This window comes from Hyla sarda, chromosome 4 (genome assembly GCF_029499605.1).
Source record: "Hyla sarda isolate aHylSar1 chromosome 4, aHylSar1.hap1, whole genome shotgun sequence".
Taxonomy (NCBI): domain Eukaryota; kingdom Metazoa; phylum Chordata; class Amphibia; order Anura; family Hylidae; genus Hyla; species Hyla sarda.
Window position 1 is genome coordinate 48,352,267 of NC_079192.1, and position 17,139 is coordinate 48,369,405.

The following is a 17,139-nucleotide window of genomic DNA, read 5'->3' on the forward strand; positions in this document are numbered from 1 at the left end:
TTTATTAGGGAAGGGGTTAAATGACCTTTATTAACACTTTTTTTTACATTTTTTTTGCAGTGTTATAGGTCCCATAGGGACCTATAACACTGCACACACTGATCTCTAATGCTGATCACTGGCGTGCATTAACACGCCTGTGATCAGTGTTATCGGCGCTTGACTGCTCCTGCCTGGATCTCAGGCACGGAGCAGTCATTCGTGGATCGGACACCGGGGAGGCAGGTAAGAGCCCTCCCGGTGTCCGATCAGCTGTTCGGGACGCCGCGATTTCACCGCGGCGGTCCCGAACAGCCCGACTGAGCAGCCGGGTCACTTTCACTTTCACTTTAGAAGCGGCGGTCAGCTTTGACCGCCGCTTCTAAAGGGTTAATACCGCACATCGCCGCGATCGGCGATGTGTGGTATTAGCCGCGGGTCCCGGCCGTTGATTAGCGCCGGGACCCACGCGATATGATGCGGGATCGCGGCGCGATCCCGCTTCATATCGCGGGAGCCGGCGCAGGACGTAAATATACGTCCTGCGTCGTTAAGGGGTTAAAAAAAATGGTAGCATTTATAAATATAAAATAGTACCAATAAGAAGTGCAGCCCCTCCTGCAAAAAAACAACCCCTTATACCACTCTCTTGGCCAAAAAATAAAAATGTGTCAGAATGGCTTTTGTGAAAAGGAAGAAAAGCATCAAAAAGCATATAAATGAGTGAACTTTTGAAAAATTCAATTCAGCCGATTTGCCAAACTTAAAAAAAAAATTTGGTTTGATCCTAATATATTCGCAGTGAATCTATATTAAAAATGGCGATGTCTGGATTATAGAGAGCCTAAATAGGGGTATAGAATACTTTGCTTTGTTCTAACACGCATATGGAGTGTGCTGAGTGGCACAATGACAGAGCCTTGAGGTGGCATCTGTATGAGGAGTTGCTGAATGACACAGCGTGGAGGTGTTGGCAGCATGAGGAGACCATACAGTGGCTAAATGACACAGCGTGGAGGTTTTGACAGCATGAGGAGATCATATAGGGGGAGATTTATCAAAACCTGTCCAGAGGAAAAGTTTCTGAGTTGCCCATAGCAACCAATCAGATTGCTTCTTTCATTTTTGAAAAGGCCCTAGAAAAACGAAGGAAGCAATCTGATTGGTTGCTATGGGCAACTCAGAAACTTTTCCTCTGGACAGGTTTTGATAAATCTCCCTCATAGTGGCTGAATGACACAGCGTGGAGGTGTTGGCAGCATGAGGAGACCATATAGTGGCTGAATGACACAGCCTGGAGTTGGCTGAAGCATGAGGAGACCATATAGTGTCTGAATGGCACAGCCTGGAGTTGGCAACAGCATGAGTAGACACTAGGGCTTCACAATCCCTAAGATTAAAAGACGAATGTTGAAATTTTAATTGAAGATTTAGGGTAGGTAGTGCTACCATAAAACATTTTTAGAACTAGAACCAGACCCAGCAGCATCAGTAAACCTTATATTGGCTGCATGACACAGCCTGGAGTTGGCTAAAGCATGAGGAGATCATATAGTGTCTGAATGGCACAGCCTGGAGTTGGAAGCAGTATGACGAGACACTAGGGCTTCACAATCCCTAAGATTAAAAGACGAATTTTGAAATTTTAATTGAAGATTTAGGGTAGCTAGTGGTACCATAAAAAATTGTTAGGCCCAGACCCAGGCCCAGCAGCGTCAGTAAACGATATATTGGCTAAATGACACAGCCTGGAGATGGCATGAGGAGACCATTGAAATTTAATATTTTAAATTTAATATTTTGAAATTGAAATGAAGGATTTTGAAATTGAGATTTCACTACTCTGCTTGACATACTTAGTACGTATATGAGGGGAGTACAATACGCTTAACTATGATTAAAACAGTATTTGTCTGGAACAGCAGCAGGAGTGTACTTTTGCCTGGACTTTCACAGTATCTAGTCCCTTGACAGTTTAACAGGTACAAAATAGTTCACTACTTAGATGTACGTATGTGGTATGGACTTATGAGGGCAGAAAAATGCACTGAAGTACACTTAAAAAAGTATAGAGTACAACAGCAGCCAGTGAGTACTTTTGCCTGAACTTTCACAGTATCTAGGCCCTTGACAGATTAGCAGGTTTAAAATAGTTCACAACTTAGATTTAGGTATGTGGTATGCACTTATGAGGGCAGAAAAATGCTCTACAGTATGCTTTATAAACGTATTGGAGTAAAACACCAGCCCGTGTTTACTTTTCTGTTTGGAGAAAGAAAGAGAGACCGATACCTTCGCCTAGTGCATTACCCTAGGTAGGAGGAGCAGTAGGTCAGGGGATTGGCCCAGGGACCATATAGATGGCTGCTATTTCATAACTGTATGTTTTATAAATTTTATCAAATATATATTTTTTATCTGGAAGGGTTCATTGGTTTTACTTGAAGAATTTTTATTGTCTCTTAATAACAATACATGGGGTCTTAACTTCACACATAATGTGCATAAAAATGATGCTGAATTTCTTGATGTGATTGTCTTTCACAATGGCTCGGAAAACTTTTAACTAGAACTTTTTTTAAAAAGGTCGACAGCAATAGTTACCTTTATTTTAATAGTTCACATTTTAAAAAGTGGCTGACCAATATCCCATACGGACAATTCAAGCGAATTAGACGAAACTGTACATCTGATAAAGATTTTAACACTCAGAGTAATATTTTAAAAAAGCGTTTTAAAGCCAAAAGATACCCCAAATCCATTGTGGAGGCATCCTTTAAGAGAGCCAGCAGTCTGTCCCAAGTAAACTGTCTTAGCAAAAGTACTGCCCATACATCCGATAATAAGTGGACCACTTACTTTCTCACCACTTACACTCGGGAACACAGGCACATCCAGGAGATCCTACAGAAACACTGGCATGTCGTGCTTAGTGATCCATTCCTACGAGACTCTCTCCCCAGCAGACCGGCCATTACGTTCAGGAGGGCTAAAACTTTACGGAACATCCTAGCACCTAGTCGTCTCAAAACTAAATCCCCCTCCAGCTCTACCTTCCTATCAGTGAATGGGGTTTCCTGATGTGGACATGCCAGGTGTAAATGCTGCTCCAACATTAATCATCGGGCTAAGTCATTTTCCTCCAGGAGCACTGGGGAGTCTTTTCCCATCAATACTCTCCTTACTTGCTCCACCCAATATGTAGTATATCTCCTGGACTGTTCCTGTGGTACCCAATATGTGGGAAGAACGGTCAGATGCCTGCGTGAAAGGATCACGAAACATGGGAACAATGCAGAGAACGGCTTCACTCTGCATAGTGTATCCAGGCATCTGACCCAACACCACCAGCAGGATTTTAAATGTATTACCGTAACCCTAATTGAGTGTATACCCAAGGATAACCCTCAGCGTTTCAACACTCCTCGCGAATTATTGGATATATAAACTGAACACGTTGGTTCCGTATGGCCATAATGAACTAATTGAATGCTCATTGTAATCCACTATTATATTCTTATATTTATATTATATTTTTATTCATATTTATTAATAAATTTTTTTATGAACATCTTTTTATATCTCCTTTTACTTTATAGTGCATATAATACATATATCTATTCCTGCCAGGACATTAAGTGTTATTCCTCTCACTATCTCGGTAGTTATAATTTATTGCTTATGTCATTGAATATACCGTATATACACCTTATGGACACCCATGTAATATATCTATTTGATTATATATTTTTTATATATATTTTTTTATATTCAATTATTTATTCTTAACTATTTATATTTATTTATTATTATATAAATTTATATATGGGTATATGGATATCCAGCGCTTAGTGGTTTTTAACATAAGTTGTTATAACTGTGCGCCCCTTAATGTCCCCCCCCCCTTTCCTTGTTTCTAGGCATATAAATATACTATTATCTACTATTACTCAGTATCTTTTACTAAAAATGTTTTATTATTTAGTTTTTATGCACCCAATTTGTCTCAGTACTGAAAGAATCATAACACACCCTGTGGTCTCAGTGTCCGTGTGTCCAATCATTAGGATGGCCACGTATTCTTTAATATATGTGCACATATGCCGGCAGTTCTGCATCATCCTGCGGACTGTACATTCACTCACTAAAATTTTTTCATACATCCAATTCTCTGCTCAGTAGAGCTGCATTACACCTCATATATACAAATTTCAATCACACACTGATAGCGATGACACCACTAGCATAGCTTTCCTTTCCAGTGACAGCTACTACATCGCTGGCTGCACTGTGAAATGCCGGCACGCTCCGAATTATTTACACGGGCGGCCCGCTCCGGCACCTCATTGGCTATGCGCAGGCACGAGGTCACTGTGCATAGTAACGCGTCTGTGGCAACCAGACGCTATGACACAGCCGGAAGTTGCCTCCTGCTCTTGCTCTCGGTCAGGTGAGCACTTCCGGCCTTGCGTCTCACCTGTACTGTATCTGATAATCTTCTATTGGATCCCATAAAGCAAATTCTATGTGTATCTGGTGAATCTTGCACTAATTGTTGGTTTTATACTGTGGATTGTAAAACTGTATTATAATGGCCTTTTTATGTATTTATATGTCTGTGTAAGTAGCAGCAAGCATCCTGATCTGAGGAAGGGAGGGCACCTCCCAAAACGCATCATCACCTGTTTTTTATTTTCTATTCAATAAAAGTGGTTCCACTGTGAACCTTTTAAAATATATTTCCTTGTCCATCCTCTTCATTTGAGGGAGCCGCAGCACCATCACCAAAGGGTTCTTTTCTCAGGTTTCTCCTTCTCGGTGATTACTTTTGGCTGTCATTTCACAGTATGTAGACCTTTGACAAATTAACAGGTACAAAATAGTGCACTACTTAGATGTAGGTGTGTGGTATGCACTTATGAGGGCAGAAAAATGTGCTACAGTACACTTAAAAAAGTATCTGAGTAAAAACACAAGCCAGTGAGTAGTTTTGCCTGGACTTTCACAATATCTAGGCCATTGACAGATTAACAGGTTTAAAATAGTACAATACTTAGAGGTAGGTATGTGGTATGCACTTATGACTTTAACCTCTTAAGGACCAAGGACGTCCAGGGACATCCTGGCACCCTGTGCCTTAAGGACCAAGGACGTCCCCGGACATCCTGGTGTTTCCCTGGTCTCTGCCGCCCGCCGGGCAGAGATCGGAACGGCATTCCTGCTGAAATCCTTCAGCAGGCATGCCATGCAAATGCCGAGGGGGTCATCAGACCCCCCCATGTCGGCGATCGGCGCAAATCGCTAGTGAATTTACACTTTCGATTTACGCCGATTCCGGGTCATACGGGTCTATGGTGACCCGGAATAGAAGGGGGATCGCGGTTGTTCATGACACCCAGGATCCCCCTGTAGAGATAGGAGTGAGGTGGCAGGGGTGCCACCCCTCCTAACCCTGCTATTGGTGGTCTAGACGCGACCACCAATAGCAGATTGGGGGCGGGGGGCTTTACTTTCGGTTTCCCCGTTCTGCCCACCAACAATAGGCGGGGCAGGACGGGGAAACCGACAGGCTGCGGGCGCCGAAGTCCACTCACCCACCGGCGACGGCAGCGGGCAACGATTGGCGACGGCAGCGGGCGACGATCGGCGGAAGAAGAGGACGGCGACGCAGCTCCCTGGATCCTACGGAAGCCGGTGAGTTACTTAGCAACATCTGGAGGGCTACAGTCTGAGACCACTATAGTGGTCTCTAAACTGTAACCCTCCAGATGTTGCAAAACTACAACTCCCAGCATGCCCAGAGAGCTTTTAAGGCATGCTGGGATTTGCAGTTTTGCAACAGTTGAAGGTCTACATTTTGAGACCACTGCACAATGATCTCTATACTGTGCACCTCCAGATCTTGCAAAACTACAACTGATAGCATCCCCACACAGCAGTTTGCTGTCAGGGCATGCTGTGATTTGTAGTTTTGCAACATCTGGAGGTCCACAGTTTGGAGACCACTGTGCAGTGGTCTCTAAACTATAGCTCTCCAGATGTTGCAAAACTGCAAATCCCAGCATGCCCAAACAGCAAACAGCTGTCTCTGCATGCTGGGAGTTGTAGTTGCGTACCTCCAGCTGTTGCATAACTACATCTCCCAGCATGCCCTTCGGCGATCAGTACATGCTGGGAGTTGTAGTTATGCAACAGATGGAGGCACACTGGTTGGAAAATACTGAGTTAGGTAACTGAAGGTTTTCCAACCAGTGTGCCTCCAGCTGTTGCCAAAGTATAACTCCCAGCATGCACGGTCTGTCAGTACATGCTGGGAGTTGTAGTTTTGAAACAGCTGGAGGTCCCCCCCGCCATGTGAATGTACAGGGTACATTCACACAGGCAGTTTTACAGTTAGTTTTCTGCTTCAAGTTTGAGCTGCGGCAAATTTGTCGCCGCAGCACAAACTCCTAGCGGTAAACTCACTGTAAACGCCCGCCAGTGTGAATGTACCCTAAAATCACTACACTACACTAACACATAATAAAGAGTAAAACCCTACATATACACCCCTTACACTGTCCCCCCCAATAAAAATGAAAAACGTATCGTACGGCAGTGTTTCCAAAACGGTGCCTCCAGCTGTTGCAAAACAACAACTCCCAGCATTTCCGGACAGCCACTGACTGTCCAGGCATGCTGGGAGTTTAGCAACAGCTGGAGGCAGCCTGTTTGGGAATCACTGGCGTAAAATCCCCCTATGTCCACCCCTATGCAATCCATATGAAGTCCTCAAATGCGCATGACGCTCTCTCACTTCAGAGCCCTGTCGTATTTCAAGGAAACAGTTTAGGGCCACATATGGGGTATTTCCGTACTCGGGAGAAATTGCACTACAAATTTGGGGGGCTTTTTATCCTTTTACCCAGTTATGAAAAGGAAAAGTTGGGGTCTATACCAGCCTGTTGGTATAAAAAAAATTTTTTACACTAACATGCTGGTGTTGCCCCATACTTTTTATTTTCACAAGCGGTAAAAGCAAAAAAAGACCTCCAAATTTGTAACGCAATTTCTCCTGAGTACGGAAATACCCCAGATGTGGGCGTAAAATGTTCTACGGATGCACAACAAGGCTCAAGAGTGAGAGTGCACTATGTACATTTGAGGTCTAAATAAGTGATTTGAACAGGGGTGGCTGATTTAAAAAAAAAAAATATTAAATTTTTTTTTAAAAGATAAAAAAAAAATACCCACATGTGACCCCATTTTGGAAACTACACCCCTCATGGAATGTAACAAGGGGTATAGTGAGCCTTAACTCCTCACAGGTGTTTGACAGATTTTTGGAACAGTGATCCGTGAAAATGGAAAATTGAATTTTCCATTTGCACAGCCCACTGTTCCAAAGTGGGGTGTAAATGCTCACTGCACCACTTATTAAATTCTGTGAGGGGTGTAGTTTCCAAAATAGGGTCACATGTGGGGGTCCACTGTTCTGGCACCACGGGGGGCTTTGTAAATGCACATGGCCCCTGACTACCATTCCAAATGAATTCTCTTTCCAAAAGCTCAATGGCGCTCCTCCTCTTCTGAGGATTGTAGTTCGCCCGTAGTGCACTCAGAAGAGATGGGGTTACAAATTTGGGGGGGGGGGGGTATTTTCTGCTATTAACCCTTGCAAAAATGTGAAATGTGGGGGGAAACATACATTTTAGTGAAAAAATTATATTTTTTTTTACATATGCAAAAGTCGTGAAACACCTGTGGGGTATTAAGGCTCACTTAATTCCTTGTTACGTTCCTCAAGGGGTCTAGTTTCCAAAATGGTATGGCATGTGGGGGATTTTTGCTGTTCTGGCACAATAGGGTCTTCCTAAATGCAACATGCCCCACAAAAACCATTTCTGAAAAACGTACTCTCCAAAATTCCCTTGTCGCTCCTTCGCTTCTGAGCCCTCTACTGCGCCCATCAAACACTTTACATAGACATATGAGGTATGTGCTTACTCAAGAGAAATTGGGCTACAAATATAAGTATACATTTTCTCCTTTTACTCCTTGTAAAAATTCTAAAATTGGGTTTACATGAACATGCGAGTGTAAAAAATGAAGATTGTGAATTTTCACCTTTACTTTGCTGCTATTCCTGTGAAACACCTAAAGGGTTAAAATGCTGACTGAATGTCATTTTGAATACTTTGGGGGTGCAGTTTTTATAATGGGGTCATTTGTGGGGTATTTCTAATATGAAGACCCTTCAAATCCACTTCAAACCTGAACTGGTCCCTGAAAAATAGTGAGTTTAAAAATTTTGTGAAAAATTGGAAAAATTGCTGCTGAACTTTGAAGCCCTCTGGTGTCTTCCAAAAGTAAAAACACGTCAATTTAATGATTCAAACATAAAGTAGACATATTGGAAATGTGAATGGGGAATATCCATTTTCCTTACAAGCAGAGAGCTTCAAAGTTAGAAAAATGCAAAATTTTCTAATTTTTCATAAAATTTTGGGATTTTTCACCAAGAAAGGATGCAAGTTACCACAAAATGTTACCACTATGTTAAAGAAGAATATGTCACGAAAAAACTATCTCGGAATCAGAATGATAACTAAAAGCATTCCAGAGTTATTAATGTTTAAAGTGACAGTGGTCAGATGTGCAAAAAACGCTCTGGTCCTAAGGTGTAAAATGGCCTGGTCCTTAAGGGGTTAAAAAAATGCGCTACAGTACGCTTAATAAACGTATAGGAGTAAAACACCAGCCAGTGATTACTTTTGGCTGGCCTTTCACAGTATGTAGGCCCTTGACAGATTAAAAGGTACAAAATAGTACTCTACTTATATGTAGGTATGTGGTATGCACTTATGAGGGCCGAAAAATGCACTACAGTACACTTAAAAAAGCATCTGAGTAAAAATACCAGCCGGTGAGTACTTTTGCCTGTACTTTAACAGTATCTAGGCCCTTGGCAGATTAACAGGTACAAAGTAGTACACTACTTAAACAAACATATGTGGTATGCACTTATGAGGCCAGAAAAATGCATTACAATACACTTAAAAAAGTATCTGAGTAGAACACAAGCCAGTGAGTACTTTTGCCTGGACTTTCACAGTATCTAGGCCCTTGACAGATTAACAGGTTTAAAAGAGTACACTAATTAGATGTACGTATATGGTATGCACTTATGAGGGCAGAAGAATGCGCTACAGTACACTTAAAAAAGTATCTGAGTAAAAACACAAGCCGGTGAATAGTTTTGCCTGGACTTTCACAGTATCTAGGCCCTTGACATATTAACAGGTTTAAAATAGTACAATACTTAGAGGTAGGTATGTGGTATGCACTTATGACATCAGAAAAATGCACTACAGTACGCTTAATAAACGTATAGGAGTAAAACATCAGCCAGTGATTACTTTTGGCTGGCCTTTCACAATATGTAAGCCCTTGACAGATTAAAAGGTACAAAATAGTACTCTACTTAGATGTAGGTATGTGGTATGCACTTATGAGGGCAGAAAAATGCGCTACAGTACACTTAAATGCGCTACAGTACACCAGCCAGTGAGTACTTTTGCCTGGACTTTCACAGTATCTAGGCCCTTGACAGATTAACAGGTTTAAAATAGTACACTTCTTAGATCTACGTACAGTACAGACCAAAAGAGTTTTCTTTATTTTCATGTCTATGAATATTGTAGATTCACACTGAAGGCATCAAAATTATGAATAAACACATGTGGAATTATAGACATAACAAAAAAGTGTGAAACAACTGAAAATAGGTCATATTCTAGGTTCTTCAAAGTAGCCACCTTTTGCTTTGATAACTGCTTTGCTTACTCTTGGCATTCTCTTGGTGAGCTTCAAGAGGTAGTCACCTGAAATGGTCTTCCAACAGTCTTGAAGGAGTTTCCAGAGATGCTTAGCACTTGTTGGCCCTTTTGCCTTCATTGGGTTCAGGTCTGGTGACTGTGAAGGCCAGGTCATCTGGCGCAGCACCCCATCAGTCTCCTTCTTGGTCAAATAGCCCTTACACAGCCTGGAGGTGTGTTTGGGGTCAAAGTCCTGTGGAAAAATAAATGATGGTCCAACTAAACGCAAACCGGATGGAATAGTATGCCGCTGCAAGATGCTGTGGTAGCCATGCTGGTTCAGTTCAATTTTGAATAAATCCCCAACAATGTCACCAGCAAAGCACCCCAACACCATCACACCTCCTCCTCCATGCTTCACGGTGGGAACCAGGCATGTAGAGTCCATCCATTAACCTTTTCTGCGTCGCACAAAGACACGGTGGTTGGAACCAAAGATCTCAAATTTGGACTCATCAGACCAAAGCATAGATTTCCACTGGTCTAATGTCCATTCCTTGTGTTCTTTAGCCCAAACAAGTCTCTTCTGCTTGTTGCCTGTCCTTAGCAGTGGTTTCCTAGCAGATATTCTACCATGAAGGGCTGATTCACACAGTCTCCTCTTAACAGTTGTTCTAGAGATGTGTCTGCTGCGAGAACTCTGTGTGGCATTGACCTGGTCTCTGATCTGAGCTGCTGTTAACCTGCGATTTCTGAGGCTGGTGACTCGGATGTACTTATCCTCCACAGCAGAGGTGACTCTTGGCCTTCCTTTCCTGGGGCGTTCTGCATATGAGCCAGTTTCTTTGTAGCTCTTGATGATTTTTGTGACCGCACTTGGGGGCACTTTCCACCTAGAATATGTCATATTTTCAGTTGTTTCACACTTTTTTGTTATGTCTATAATTCCACATGTGTTAATTTATAGTTTTGATGCCTTCAGTGTGAATCTACAATTTTCATAGTCATGAAAATAAAGAAAACTCTTCTGAATAAGAAGGTGTGTCCAAACTTTTGATCTGTACTGTATGTGGTATGCACTTATGAGGGCAGAAAAATGCGCTACAGTACACTTAAAAAAGTATCTGAGTAAAAACACAAGCCGGTGAGTAGTTTTGCCTGGACTTTCACAGTATCTAGGCCCTTGACAGATTAACAGGTTTAAAATAGTACACTACTTAGATGTACGTATGTGGTATGCACTTATGAGGGCAGAAAAATGCGATACAGTATGCTTAGTAAACATATTGGAGTAAAACACCAGCCGGTTATTACTTTTGGTTGTCCTTTCACAGTATGTAGGCCCTTGACAGATTAACAGGCACACAATAGTACACCACTTAGATGTAGGTATGTGGTATGCACTTATGAGTGCAGAAAAATGTGCTAGAGTACGCTTAATAAACATATTGGAGTAAAAACACAAGCCGGTGAGTACTTTTGCCTGGACTTTGACAGTATCTAGGCCCTTGACAGATTAACAGGTACAAAATACTACACTACTAAGATGTAGGTATATGGTATGCACTTATGAGGGCAGAAAAATGCGCTACGGTATGCTTCAAAAATTATTTGAGTAAAACACCAGCTGGTGATTTCTTTTGGCTGTCCTTTCACAGTATGTAGGCCCTTGACATATTATCAGGCACAAAATAGTGCACCACTTAGATGTATAACTAGAGGAAGCCCGCACCCTGGCGTTACGATAATCAAGGGTTAATGCTACACCCTGTAACACTACTCTGCAACACCTCTGTTCACCCTACACCCCCAAGCTCACCACAGTGACAATATTCATTGCTCTATGCAAAGACATGTCATTCTGAAACCATTTAAAGGGGTAGTCCAGGAACAAAACTTTTTGTTTTATATCAATTGGCTCCAGAAAGATGAACAGATTTGTAAGTTACTTCTATTTAAAAATCTTAATCCTTCCAATAATTACAGCTGCTGAAGATGAGTTGTTCTTTTCTGTCTGGCAACAGTGCTCTCTGCTGACATCACTACTTGTCTCGGGAACTGCACAAAGAAGAGGAGGTTTGCTATGGGGATTTGCTTCTACTCTGGACAGTTCCCGAGACACGTGTCATCAGAGAGCACTTAGACAGGAAAGAACAACTCAACTTCAACAGCTCATAAGTACTGAAAGAATTAAGATTTTTTAATAGAAGTAAATTACAAATCTGTTTAACCTTCTGGAGCCAGTTGATATATATATAAAAAAGTTTTTTCACGAATGACCCCTTTAAAGCTACAGATGTACAAATAGCCGTGTATGGTTACACAGTGACCTAGACTCATACATGTTTGTTTGACATCATTCAACCATATGGTTCGTCAGCCGTATTGAATAATTTAAATATCATCAATAATTCCTATTATTTCTATGGGGCATTTTGTAATATTTCTGAAATTGACTCAATGTTACGTCAGAACTCATGAAATTGTACCCAAAGGTAGAGCCCTTTACTATGCATAATCTGTTGTAACATAAAGGTCATAGGTCACATGGTCAGGCAGCCATATTGGTTTGTCTGGCACGTTTTTGCACAATATTGAAACCTCTGCATTTCTGCAATCACTAAAGATATGAATTAAAGAATTGTTATATTTGATTACACTGTGATCACAATTATAACTTGTTAATTACTGTATTTATCGGGGTATACCACGCACCAGCCTATTAACACGCACCCTCATTTTTCCAAGGATATTTGGGTAAAAAAAGTTTTTTTACCCAATTATCCTTGGTAAAATGAAGGTGTGTGTGTGTGCATGTGTATACCCTGATAGACTGTTTCTGACCCCGCAGAAGCCCCCAGGAAAGGCAGGAGGAGAGAGGACGTCGCTGCCCGCTTCTCTCCCCCTGCTTTTCCTGGGGTCTAGAGTCCTGCTGCCGCCGCTTCTCTCCACCTGGCAATCCAGAGACCGCCACCTCTGCCCCATTACCTCCCCCATCCCCGATTTTATAATTACCTGTTCCCGGGGTCGGGTCCACACTGCTTCTGGCTCCGGAGGCACCCTTAGCTGTCACTGTGCGCCGGGCCACTGACGGTGACGTCGCGTTGAAGACGTCACTCGTCATTGCGCAGCGCATAGCAACAACGCAGGACACCGCCGGAGCCAGAAGCAGCACAGACCCCTGGAACAGGTAATTACAAAACCGGGGATGGGGTAGGTAATGGGGCAGTGGCGGCGGCGGTCTCTGGACCCCAGGATAGGCAGGGGCAGAGAAGCGGGCAGCGATGGCAGGTCGCTGGGTCCGCAAAAGCCGCTGCAGTTCATTGATTTAAAGTGCCTAAAACATGCGTGTTAGACGCCGATAAATACGGTACAAGTCTATTGATCACATAGTTTAGCCGCCATGTTGAATTACGCAACATTCTACAAAAATCATCTCTAAAACAGTTTATTAGAATAATGTATAATTTGGCAGACATGTTCCTAGTAACCAGATTTGGCAGCCATATTGGATTGCGCAATATTCTGCATACATAGTTTTCTCTAAAATTACCAATCAGAACAATGTGAAAATTAGCACACATGTTTGTGATCACTTTCTGTACCACAATTGATCACCAGATTTGGTGGCCATATTGGATTTTCACAAAATTCTTCAAACATAGTTTTCTCAAAAATTACTTGTCAAAACAGTGCAAAAAGTAGCACACATGTTCGTAATCACTATCTGTACCACCATTGCTGATCATTTTTGCAGCTATATTGGATTGCGCTAAATTCTGCAAACATAGTTTTTTCTAAAATAACTGGACAGAACATTGCGAAAATTAGCACACATGTTCATGATCATGTTCTGTACCACAATTGATCATCAAATTTGGTGGCCATATTGAATTGCGCAATATTTTCCAAACAGTTTTCTCTAAAATAACAGGTTAGAACAGTGTGAAAATTTGTGAACATGTTCGTGATCACTTTCTGTTCCACAATTGGTTACTAGATTTGGCGGCCATATTGGACTGCACAATGTTCTGCAAACATAGTTTTTTCTGAAATTGGTGGCCAGAACAATGTGAAAATTAGCACATATTTTTGTGATCACTTTCTGTACCACCATGGATCACATGGTTTGGCCACCATATTGGATTGCACAATATTCTGCAAACATATTTTTTCTTAAAATACTGGTAAGAACAATATGAAAACTAGCACACATGTTCACGATCACCTTCTACACCATCAGGGGTCACAGCAATCATGTGCTATAACCTGGCTGTGTAGCTTGGCCACCTGAACTGCTGCTTGCAGCTATATTTATTATTATTATTATCATGTTTATTGTCAATTTTAATAAATTACCACTTATATTTTATTCTCCTTTTTATATCTCTGAACTGTTCCAAGTGGAGTTATATACTTCCTAATATTTATAAATACATAAGAGCAGTATTTGGGAATCTAAATACCCCCAATTCTCTCACCCTAGCCTTCAGGAAGGAAACCCCGTTCAACAGAAGATTAAGGTTCTAGTTGTGTTTTTTTAGACATCTATTCATAGACAGCTGAACACAATCTTCAAGAAAGCTAATGTGCAACGCTAAAAGCAGATATAGGAAGACAACACTGCAAATAACTCTGTACGGGTGGATCGGTGCTCTGCTAGTTCAGCCTGCCAAAGGCTTTACATCTAAAACAGCAGCTGCAAACCTCAAGCTGGCATGACAACCGATCAGCACCTGGGTGCTGTGGTAGCTTCTGGACAAAAGCAGAACCGTAAAATAACTCCTTAGATGCCATAGTCACTATCCAAAATACATACACTTCCTCTTGTTTGCTGTCATAGCTCTATAGCTCTCTCTTTATTTAAAGGTGGTGTGGCAGGCGCTGTGTTGCAACTAAAGCATCCAAGCTAAATTATGCCCACAATGGCCTCATGAATTTGCGCCTCCTTCAAGTGGGGAAAAAGTCAACAAACCAACAAAAGTGAGGCACCAGCGAGGAAAAAAAGTAATATCTTTTTGGGTCCTGGCATAACCCTTTGATCCAAATAGTAAACAATACTTTCCCTTTTCTCCACTTCTGTTTGTAGGCTAGCGAGAAGAGTCAACTGAGTGTAATGATACAATTAATCTTTGATGTCAGACGTAGACAGTGGGTGTCAGCTGCAGATTGTACAAGCAGCTACAGACTGTACAAGCAGATCTGATGTAGTAGGCATTGAGGCATTGATAAGACTCAGGCTGCCATGATAACCATCACCCTGGGATTGTGTAGCAAGCCAGGACTAGCACCTGTCAAATAACTTTTTAGATTGACCACGACATCTAGGGAGTTAAATGATTGTCATCAGTTGGATCTTTAATTTCAGGCATACAGCAGGTGTCAGCTGCAGATAGCAGCCAGCACTCATATAAGGCAGGCTCAGCTCCTCAGACACTTCGTACCTCCCCATCCGACAGGCGATTTACACTCTTGTAACACATTTCACAGGATACAGGCAGAAAAGCACACTTACTTTTGGGCCTAGGGCAAAATTTGCCTTCCCTAGGTACTAGGGCTTCGAGTCCAGTGAAACGAACAGTCCTGTGGTTGTAAACAGTTTAATTAGATGGTGGGAACAAGAGCCCTTGTTCTTGGGTATGATTCCTTACCCGTCTTCGGCGTTCTCCAGCCCCCACCTTCCTGGATGTGTTCAAGTGATGGCCCCCTCAGTCAATCACCGGCTGAGGCGAAACATTGCTGCAGCTGGTGATTGGCTGAGCGGGACATCGCTTGCCTTGTCACAACTGCAGAACCCATAGCTTTACTTAGGAGCTGCATACACAACGGTAGAATGCTTTTTATTGAAGACTGCATGCAACATTGCTTCATTTATAACGTGTTTATTGGGAAAATACAAAATATTTCCAAAACTGAATATATGCATTACATTTATAATGTGAAAACTATTCTAATTACTTTCTCTACTATCACTGGTTGTAGTTTTTTTTAACAGAAAAAGACATCTTGTTATTATCTTATGTAATGCGCTATATATTTATGACTGGCAGGCAGAGTATTGGAACACCTACAGTATAGTGGTGCCACAGATAAGACACAGGCATGTTTACCCAGCAGGTATAGAGTTAAGAGGAAGTCTTATCTGATGAACCGGGGAGGGGGGGGGGTGTCAAAAAGTTTCCACACTGTTTTAGACTCTATTTTTTAAAAGCAAATCGCATAGAAAACACATTATATGACTTTTCTACATAGTCACTTTCTTGCTACGGTATTTTCCAACATGGTCCCAACGTTTTATGCCATCAGCAAAACATTTTTGGGCTTTACCAAATACATCGCCATCATTATCACATTAAAATCATCCCCTTAAAGATCCATTTTCCTTTAAAGTCCCATTCTTTCCCCTTTTCCCAGAAGGAACTAGTCATGTGACTCACCATAGCACAACCAATTACTACTCCTTCGCCTTCACCATTCCCAATGAAAATAGAAAAGCACAGAATCTTTTTTAAACCTCCCTCCCAATGCAAGAGGTTTTTCTGAGATAAGAATATTGATGGCTTGAAATTAGGATAGTAATTGAATCTTGTTGCACTCTGTTGCTGTAGGGGAAGGCTATATGGTATAAAGAAAAGGCTCCACAGCTTTCTCAGATGTAGATTTCAGGTGGAGGCTGAACAATGCAGTGTCCCAGTACCTGTCAACAAGCTGCTGGAGTATACAGGTTGTAGTGCAGCTGTTGTTTGTATCCTGTCAATTAAATACTGTTTAGGTATTGCATGTACTGTATTGCTTTTACACTGCTTCACATGTGTATATACTGAGGTATCATATCATGCAATGGTTACATTTTCTGTACTGCCACCCCTAGTGGATAGTGTAAAAGTGTTAGAGAATTGGGTCGCATGATCTCTCCTCACACAGGCTTCTGCTTAAACATCTCTAGAAAGTTCTTAGGAAGGAGTCCACAAGTCCAACCATCTCTCACCAAAGGGCTGGAACCAGTCTTAACCAGTTAGTCCTGGCTAGACCAGAGAAGAAGGAAGTCTAGTCAAGTGAGTGCAACCTTGGCTCAGGCCAGAATAGCAGCTCCTGTAAGTTTGTCCATGCCAGAAAGTCTGCTGTACAAGAGTTAGCTAGCCTTGGCTCTTCCTGAGAATTCAGTCATTGTTAACAATAGCCCTGTGTGGAGTTGAGGAGACATACTACCCAAGAACTGTCTCCAGTCCACATTTAAGAGGTATGTGTTCCCACATATATCTTCCTACTACTAGATGGAGAATCATTTGAAATCAGAAGAGATAAAAGCTGTACAAGGGCTTTTTTGCAACCACTGGACCCTGTGGGCTTCTGGTCTTGGAAT

The 17,139-nt window shown here is 41.9% G+C and overlaps 1 protein-coding gene across 2 annotated transcripts in view; it reads right to left on the reverse strand.

The window, feature by feature from the left end:
• Positions 1 to 15,497, reverse strand: part of LOC130367869 (lithostathine-1-alpha-like) — a 135,725-nt gene extending 120,228 nt beyond the window's left edge. The window contains exon 1 of one of the 2 annotated variants that reach the window (XM_056570789.1): positions 15,428 to 15,497. The gene's annotated coding sequence lies outside the window, so the exon portion shown is untranslated. The other variant, XM_056570788.1, reaches the window with a different exon arrangement.
• Between the last annotated feature and the right edge of the window lie 1,642 nt (positions 15,498 to 17,139).